Here is a 10,457-nt window from a genome sequence, read left to right as displayed (position 1 = left end):
GGACTTATTTGCATATTAATTGTTTTTATTGCATTTGTTTTACCCTAACTTAACTTGGGTTGTTCACATCAAAAAGGGGGAGATTGTTGGAACCCCAGGGTATTTTGATGTGATCAAACGAGTTAAGTTAGGTCCTGTTTTGTCTAACTCTTGTGTCTAAGTGTGCAGGAGCTTAGAAACACAGGAAGTCGAGCAGAAGACGCAGCTAGCGAGAAGGACGACATGGGGAGAGAGCCGACGGGCTCGGTGCGTCCGAGGGACGAGATGACCGCGGAAGAATACACCGGTGGACGAGAAGAACGTGCGCGGCGTTCGAGGGACGAGAAACCGGGAAGGAAGGCTGCTCGAGGAGAAGGTCGGAACTTGGGTTCGGGTGAGCCATATTCTGGATGGCGGAGATCACCCAAGCTAGCGGAGCCGGAGCGAACAAGACCCGGACCGAGACGAGCTGAACCAGAGATGAAAAAGTCAACCTCTGTTGACTTTAGGGCTCGGGGCGCCCGGAACCATTCCGGGCGCCCGGAACCCTTCCGGGCGTTCGAACCAGAGAAATTGGCCAGATCGAGTCAAACTCGATCTGAACGTTGGGGATAAAATTTTATCCCCTCAGGGCTCCCGGAACCCTTCGGAGCACCTCGACCAGTGCTATAAATATAGCATTGGTTTGCACAGATCATTTAACTCACTTGTAATCAGTTTTCTCTGTGCTTTCATTTCTATTCTTTTTATTTGTGCTGTCAATGCTGTAAAGAGACTACTCCACCCGAAGGAGATCATCAGATAGTGCACTTACTTTCCTTGGATTAGCAATCCCTTGATTGCAAACCAAGTAAACCTCTGTGTCTGATTTGCATTTTATTAGTCTCTTTATTTTTTATTACAAGTTCTTTTAAATTAGTTGAATATCCGAGAAAGGTTTGTGGTTTTTTTTTATAGGGCAATTCACCCCTCCCCTCTTTGTCGGCCTCTAAAGGGACCAACAGCTATATCTCTGGGAGAGGAGCCTTTAATGAGAACACGTCAGTCGTATTTTATGGTGGTGGACACGCCCTCTACCTATAATATTATCTTTGGTCGACCGACCTTAAATGAATTCTGGGCGATCGTTTCTGCCTCCTGTCAGAAAATTAAATTTCCTGTAGATGATCAAGTAGGAGAGGTAAAGGGTGATCAATTGGTAGCACGCAAGTGCTACATGGAGATAGTCAGGGCGGAGGCCAATACTGTATGGAAGATGTAAAGAATGGAGGTCAATGCCATTTAGGAAGGGCCGCCCACTCTGGTATATGAAGAAAAGGAGGAGGTACAGATTCAAGTTGGCTGACCGAAAGTTGTTACTCATGTGGCATCAGATATGGAACCAAAACTGAAAGCTAAATTGATATAATGTCTAATACGCAATAATGATGTATTTGCGTGGACGCCCAAGGAAGTAATAGGAGTATCCCCTATGGTCATGGAGTATACACTTCATGTGTATCCTGATACCCGACCGGTCAAACAGAGGAAGCGGGATTTTGGTGCTGATCAAAATAAAATCATCAAGGAAGAGGTGGATAAACTATTAAAAGTTGGTTACATCCGAGAAGTTCAATTCCCTAGTTGGTTGGCTAATGTTGTCCTGGTCTCCAAGTCTAGGAACAAATGACGTGTGTGTATAGACTTTCAGAATCTTAATAAAGCTTGTCCAAAGGATTATTATCCCTTGCCTTGCATCGATCAGGTGGTGAATTCTACTGCTGGGTGCGAGTTTATATATATGCTAGATGCTTATCAGGGATATCATCAAGTCTCACATGCCAAGGAGGATAAAGAAAATATTAGTTTTATAATTGCCGAAGGTACTTATTGTTATAATGTTATGCCTTTCAGACTAAAAAATGCAAGGGCCACCTTTCAGAGGCTTATGAATAAAGTTTTTCAGAAGCAAATTGGAAGGAATATGGAGGTTTATGTGGATGATATTCTTATTAAATCTCTAATAGCCTCAGATTTATGTGTGGACATAGAAGAAACCTGTGGAACTCTGAGGCAGTATGTGTTGGGTTTTTCGGGCCGCGAAAATCGCTTTTTCGCGTCGCGGAAATCCCGAAACCCTCGCCACCGGATCCGTGCGAAGAAAAATAAAACAAAAAATATGAGTACGAGTTTCTAAAGTCTAGATCTACACTAGATAAGAGCGTTACCCTCGATGCGATGCCCTTCGCTATCCCGCTAGTCCAACGGTTTGCCGGATCTCAAGATTGTCAAAGTAGACAATCCTCTAGAAGTATCCACACGAACAAAATTAGGTGGAGAGGACTAAATAAAGGTGTGCTAGCACCTAGGGTGTTCGGCCAAGATAGGAGAGGGAGAGCAAGAAGAGAGAGCTCTAGGAGGAAGAAGATGTGAATTAGCCTTGAATGAAAAAAAATGAATTCCATTCATTTTGAGTGGTCGGCCACACCAAGTGTAACTCCTCTCATTAATGTGGCCGACCACATTAAGGCAAAGGAGAAGATGTAACTTCCATTAGGTGGCACAATCAAGTGTTAACTATGATGATGTGGCACATCATCATTGGCCACTTAATGCCAAGTCACAAATGATGTGGCATAAAGTCAAGTCAAACTTGACTCTTCCTCTTCCTCTCAAGTCAAGTCAAACTTGACTTAATCTCTCTCATGGTTGATCTAATCCAACCATTTAATTCAAGCCAATTTAATATAATAAATCTAATTCATTTAATTAAATTGATTCAATGAGTCATAATCTAAATTAGACTCACTGAACACATGAATCAACTTGAGTCCAACTCAATTAGCCAATTAGGATTACTCTTAATCCAATTTGATTCATTACATGAATCTAATCCTCTTGGTTCATCATATGAACCTAATCTCTATCTAATTGTCCTTTGTGTGTGACCCTATAGATTCTTATAACGTTGGCAATGCCTCTAAACCCATTTAGGAGCATAAGTAATGAGCGGTATCTAGCAACACATCATTACTACCCAAGTTACAAGAATGTTGAGATCCAACATCACCTTGTGACTACTAATTGTGACTCCTCACAATATATGACAAGTGTCCTTCTATCCTAAACATCTAGATTGATCAATGTGAGGCATAGACCGTGTCATCCTCTGACCAATATAAATCTTGATCTCCAAGTAAACTCACTAAATCAAATGAGCTCAATATCTCATATTGACTCATTTGGGCATGGCCATGCACTTCGTGGTCTCACTCTATCAAGAATATCGATGTCGCTCCAGTCATATAGGAGGGATAGATCCCATCTACATCACTCACATCCCTCTGCATAATTCCTTACATACCCAGTAATCGCCTTTATAGTCTACCCAGTTACGGGTAACGTTTGACGAAACCAAAGTACATAACTCCTTATGTAGGGATCCATGCTGACTTCAGGTCTAAAGACTAGTAGTCATACTAATAGTCACATGAGAAAGTATATGACACTCATATAACGAACTATGATACTTTTTCATGGTGGGTCATTCAGTATACATTCTCCAATCCATACCCATGTGTCAACTTGATATCTCTATATCCATGACTTGTGAGATCAAGTCATCGAGTTGACCTACATGCTAGTCTTATTGCATTAACATTGTCCCTGAATGTTAATACTCGACTAGGAATGATTAAGAGTAGTGTTCCGTATATCATCTCACTATCGGTTCAACTAACCGATTGATATAAGTGAGAACCTTCTACTCAAGGACGCTATTATACTTAATTTATTTGACACCAATACAAGTAAGTATAATAACCAAAAACAAATGCCTTTATATATATAAGAATATGATACAACAAGTCGATAATACAATCATCAAATGATTGGCTCTAGGGCTCTAACTAACAATCTCCCACTAGCACTAGTGCCAATCAGTGTAGGCTCTAGGCCCCAATGACCTAGTGTGACCATCATGCTTTCTCTGTGCCAAAGCCTTGGTCAAGGGATCTGCGATGTTAGCCTCTGTAGGTACTCTACAAATCTTCACATCTCCTCTCTCGATAATCTCTCGAATGAGATGGAAGCGCCGTAGAATGTGTTTGGTCCGCTGGTGTGAGCGAGGTTCCTTCGCCTGTGCTATAGCTCCATTGTTGTCACAATAGAGCTCAATAGGGTCAGCGATACTGGGAACTACCCCAAGTTCAGTGATGAACTTGCGGATCCAAACTTCCTCCTTTGCTGCCTCTGATGCAGCAATGTACCGGCCTCTGTCGTAGAATCAGCTACTGTGTCTTGCTTCGAACTCTTCCATCTCACAGCACTACCATTTATGCTAAATACGAACCCTGACTGCGATCGATAATCATCCTGATCAGTTTGGAAGCTGGCACCACTATAACCCTTTATAGCTAGCTCATCATTACCTCCATATATCAAGAAATATTCTTTAGTCCTTCTTAAGTACTTAAGAATATTCTTGACCGCTATCCAGTAACTTTCACCTGGATCTGACTGGTATCTGCTCGTCATGCTCAAAGCATACGAGACATCAGGTCGAGTACATAACATGGCGTACATGATAGATCTTATGGCTGAGGCATAAGGGATCTGATCCATGTGGTCTCTCTCCTCTCTAGAAGAGGGACCTTGGGTCTTCGAGAGACTCACGCCATGTGACATCGGCAGAAATCCCTTCTTGGAGTTCTGCATGGCAAACCGAAGGAGTACCTTGTCAATATATGTACTCTGACTTAGGCCAAGCAATCTCTTAGATCTATATCTATAGATCTGTATCCCTAGAATGCGGGATGCCTCACCAAAGTCCTTCATTGAGAAGCAACTCCCTAGCTAGGTCTTGACAGACTGAAGCAAAGGGATGTCCTTCCCAATGAGTAGTATGTCATCCACTTACAATATCAGGAAGACAACTATATCCCCTACAACCTTCTTGTAGACACAAGGCTCATCTTCATTCTTGATGAAACCAAACTATTTGATTGCATCATCGAATCGAAGATTTCAGCTCCGAGAAGCTTGCTTTAGTCCATAAATGGACCTATGCAGCTTGCATACTCTGCTAGTATGTTGTGGATCTACAAAACTCTCAGGTTGTGTCATGTACACATCCTCGAGCAGGTTTCCATTCAGAAATAAGGTTTTAACATCCATCTGTCATATCTCATAGTCATGGTATGCTGCAATAGCAAGCATGATCCGAATGGACTTAAACATCGCTACTGGAGAAAAGGTTTCATCATAGTCAATGCCATGAATCTGCTTGAAACCTTTAGCAACCAAGTGACCCTTATAGATAAGTCCATCCATGTCAGTCTTTCTCTTAAAGACCCACTTACACCCAATGGGTTTTACCCCTTCAGGTGGATCAACCAAAGTCCACACTTGGTTGGTGTACATGGATTCCATCTCGGATCTCATGACATCTATGTTAGCTAGAGCTCTAGAGCCAATCATTTGATGATTGTATTTTGGACTTGTTGTATCATATTCTATATAAATAAAGGCATTTGATTTTTGGTTATTATACTTACTTGTATTGGTGCCAAATAAACTAAGTATAATAATGCCCTTGAGTAGAAGGTTTTACCTATATCAATCGATTGGTTGAATCGATAGTGAGATGATATAGGGAACACTACTCTTAATCATTCCTAGTCGAGTATTAACATTCAGGGATAATGTTAATGCAATAAGACTAGCATGTAGGTCAACTCGATGACTTGATCTCACAAGTCATGGATATAGAGATATCAAGTTGACACATGGGTATGCATTAGAGAATGTATACTGAATGACCCGCCATGAGAAAGTATCATGGATCGTTATATGAGTGTCATATACTTTCTCATGTGACTATTAGTCCTTAGACCTGAAGTCACCATGGTTCCCTACATAAGGAGTTATGTACTTTGGTTTCGTCAAACGTCACCCGTAACTGGGTGGACTATAAAGGCGATTACTGGGTATATAACGAATTATGCAGAGGGATGTGAGTGATGTAGATGGGATCTATCCCTCCCATATGATGGGAGCGACATCGGTATTCTTGATAGAGTTAGACCACGAAGTGCATGACCATGCCCAAATGAGTCAACATGAGATGTTGAGCTCATTTGATCGAGTGAGTCTACTTGGAGTTCAAGATTTAGATTGATTAGAGGATGACACGGTCTATGCCTCACATTGATCAATCTAGATGTCTAGGATAGAAGGACAATGTCACATATTGTGAGGAGTCACAATTAGTAGTCACAAGGTGAAGTTGGATCTCAACATTCTTGTAACTTGGATAGCAATGATGTATTGCTAGATGCCGCTCATTGCTTATGTTTCTAAAGGAGTTTAGAAACATTACCAACGTTACAAGAACCTATTGGGTCACATACAAAGAACAAGTGGATGGAGATTAGGTTCATATGATTAACTAATTGGATTAGGTTCATATGATGCACCAAAGATTGGATTCAAATTAGACTTATTGAGTTAGACTCAATTAGATTCAATTGTTGAATGAGTCTAATTTAAATTTGATTCATTGAGTCAATTTATATTAATGAATTGAGATTCATTAAATTAAAATTGACTTGAATCAAAGGTTGGATTTGACTCAACAAGGAAGAGAATTGGTTAATTTTGACTTGACCAAATGGAAGTTGAAACATCAAGTTTGACTTGATGCATTGCCACATCATGAAGGTTGACTCATCCTACATGGCATGACTAACCTTGCCACATCATCTCCACCTCATGAGGTATGCCACCTCATGGAGGTTACACCTCCCATTCCATTTAATGTGGCCGACCACATTAAATGGGGAGGTTACAAGGTGTGGCCGGCCACACTAATGTAGTGTGGAGGTTTTGGTTTTGTGTATTGATGTGTGCATTCATTCTATTATCTTCTTCCTTGGTCTTTCTTCCTCCTTGCTGCTATTGCCGTGAGTTCTAAGCAAGGGTGAAGGTGGTTGAGTGAGTTCCAAGAGAATAAGGAAGAGTGAAGGTCACAAAGGAGGATACTACTTCTTGAGTGTATGAGATTCTTTTTACATCCTCTCTTTTTCTTCCTTTCAAATCCTATCTGAGAGCCCTAGAAAGTGCTAGCACACTTGGGGTGCTCTCTTCTCCATTCTTGAGTGTTAGAGAACACATCTTGTTCGTGTGAATATCACTAGAGAGTTGTCTACGTTGACAACTTCGAGATCCGGCGTACCTTGGACTTGCGGGATTGCGAAGGGCACGCATCAAAGGTATAAAATATTTTTCCTTTGTAGATCTACTGTAGATCATAGTTTGAAACTCGTACTCATATTTTGAAATCTATCCTTCGCACGAGATCCAGTGGCATGGGTGATTCGGGGTTTCCGCGACGCAAAAAGCGGTTTTCACGGCCTGAAAAACCCAACAGTGGTATCAGTGTAATACCCACTAAGCTTGTAATATAAATATATGAATGTGGGATTTTTGCCTTAGAAAAATAATAGGAAGTGAGTTGAAGCAAAAAGAAATAAAATGAAATAAAAAGAAGTGAAGGTCAAGGATTGAACCTTGAACCTCTTATATTATATTTCATAGAATTAATGGGTAATAACCAGTTGGGATAGGAATAATATGTTGATAGCAAAGGAGGGAAACTCATGATAAAGGTAAGAGTAAAAGCTAGCCAAAAGGAAACAAGTAAAGAGCAAGAGAAAGGTAATTTGCCTTCCTCCTTTCCTCTCCCTCTTCCTCTTTGATTTTGCCGAAAATAAAAGAGGTTAATTAAGGGGATTCATTCCCCTTATTTCACCATGAATGATGAGGATAAATAAATAAATAAAAATAAAAATAAAATAGAAAAAAAATGGCTAAGGGAGAAGGAAAGCAAAAACTAAGTTTGCTACCTCTTCCCCCTTAACATAAAAGAGAATATGTAAAGGGAAAATTCTATTTTCTCTCATTTTTCTCATTCTCTCCTCTCCCTCACCGAAACCTCAGTTCCCCCTCTCCTCCATCTTCAGCCCCAAGCCAAGTTTTCCCCTAAGAAAGCCTAAGATACAAGGAGGACTTAGCAAAGGAATCAAGGGAAAGGAACTAGAAGAAGAGACTACTTCTTCTTCACCATACCTTAGATCCACAAGCGAAAAGGATGTAAGCTTCCCCTCACCTGTGGTACAAGGCTTTTATGTGCTTTTCGGATTTTATGAAGATTTTTAAAACCTAGAAACAAGTTTGAGAAAATTCGGCCAAGAAGAGCTTTCAAAATCTAATGGTGTTTAAACTAGTCTTCACTACATGATAGATTTTTCTATGCTATGTAAAGGGGTTCTTCTTCATGTTTTTATACCTATATGATGCTTGATCAGAGGAGTACTGAACCCTAGAATTTTGGCCAAAAATATTCTTAAGAGGGTAGGGAAATTTATTGTTTTACCCAACTAGTACAAGGTTCTCCCTATGAAATATTAAGGATCATGTATTAGTTTTTCTTCCTTAGAAGATATTGAAACTAAAAGAAAACCCACTCATATGATTCGGTCAAGAAAGGGTTTAGGGTTAGGAAGACCTTTAAATTTAAATAACCATGCTCATGTGATAGAATACAAAGATCTTAAAGGATTTGTATGCTTGAATATTGCTAGAATTTCATGAACTCCTTCTTAGGGTTTTTCGGCCATGATGAGATGGATAGCTTAGAAAAGCTCAAACAAAATTTTAATATGCTCAAGACCTCTGTGCTATTTAGATATGAAAGTTGTTTAATGCCCTCATGCTTAATTAGGGTGTAGAAAAATTAGTTGCATGACATATAATATGTATGACCACAAGGGGTCCTAGCTTATTCATGAACCAATTTGTATATATGTTTCTTAGTAACTTTTGCCATGAAACTTACATAGGTTTTTCATGATTTAGGCCACTTAAAAACCTAGCTAAGGAATGGTAGGTTTCGGCCATGAGAAAAAAAAAAATAAAAGAAAAAGAGAAAAAGAAACCTAGAAAGCCTAAGACACAATTCATATGTATACTCATTATGCTTGTCCTTATACATGCTATGAAACTTGTATAAATTCTCATGCTTTTAGGCTATTTGAAGCAAGTTTATATTCTATGAGTTTCGGCCAAGTAGGGTTTAAAAGACCTAGAGGCCTTAGAAATGAAACCAAATGTGTTAAAAGTACTTCTTATGAAAATAGGATAATGTGTTGATTGTTTCACATGCTAGTATAATTTTTCCATGACCTAAATGAACCCTTGAATGTTTCGGTCATGAAGGAATAGATGCCCTAGAAACCCTAGGACTTAAATTAAATATGCTCATGTCACTCTACATGAAATATGATAAGTAGAAAGCCAAGGTTCAATTGCTATATGTTGTTTTATGACCTAAAATGATGCTAGGGTATGTTTCGGCCATAACTATTGTATGATGCCTTGTATGAATTTATACATAAGGTTAGTCCAAGTTCACATGCTTGTATGCTTGTTTGTAGCCCTAATGAGAACTTGTTAAATTTCGGCCATGACATATGATAAGGGCTTAAAGAACTTAGGAACTAATTCAAATGTGTCAAATGTGTTTACCTTGTTCCTTGGTAAAAATGTTATAAATATGATTTAAAGTTGTCCATGCTTTTATATCATATGGAACCTTGTTTCACACCTTAAGGTTTCGGCCATATGAAATTAGGGACTTGAGGAACTTAGAAACTAAGTTAATCATGTTTATAATGCTTCCTATGAAAATGTTATGATGATAATTTAGGTGCCACATGCTTGGATGTTGTGTTTAACCTAAATTGAGCTCTAAAGGGTTTCGGCCACAAGGGTTTAGGAAGCTTAAAACCAAAATAAATATGATACCATGTTTCCTATGATAGGATAATCACAAGATACACCCTTATGCTTAAAATGTATGTTTGTGATTTATGACTTATGATATGATATGCATGCTTTTATGATATGATATGCTTTGTGCTTAAAATATGCATGCTTATGTTATGATATGTGGTTGAATTATGCATGCTTTGATGCCATGTTTAGTGCTTAAAATATGCATGCTTTCATGATATGCTATGTGGTTAAATCATGCATGCTTGATGATATGCTTTATGCTTAAGATATGCATGTTTTTATGATCCATGCCTAAGTGATGCATATTGTTATGACATGATGTATGCCTAAGTGATGCATGCCTTTATGATGAGATGTATGCCTAAGTGATGCATACCTTTATGGCATGATGTATGCCTAAGTGATGCATACCTTTATGATATGATGTATGCCTAAGTGATGCATACTTTTATGACATGATGTATGCCTAAGTGATGCATACTTTTACGATATGATGTGTGCCTAAGTGATGCATGCTTCTATGATACATGATATGTATGACATGTACTTTACTTTATATGTGAGTGGCTTGTACCAAGGGTGGGCTCCATAAGCGCCCCGGGGACTAAGGACCTCGTTAGGGATGAGCTCCTAAGTGCCCCTAG

This window comes from Zingiber officinale, chromosome 10A, assembly GCF_018446385.1.
Source record: "Zingiber officinale cultivar Zhangliang chromosome 10A, Zo_v1.1, whole genome shotgun sequence".
NCBI lineage: Eukaryota > Viridiplantae > Streptophyta > Magnoliopsida > Zingiberales > Zingiberaceae > Zingiber > Zingiber officinale.
The sequence above is the reverse complement of the archived record's forward strand: the minus strand, read 5'-3'. Positions refer to the sequence as shown.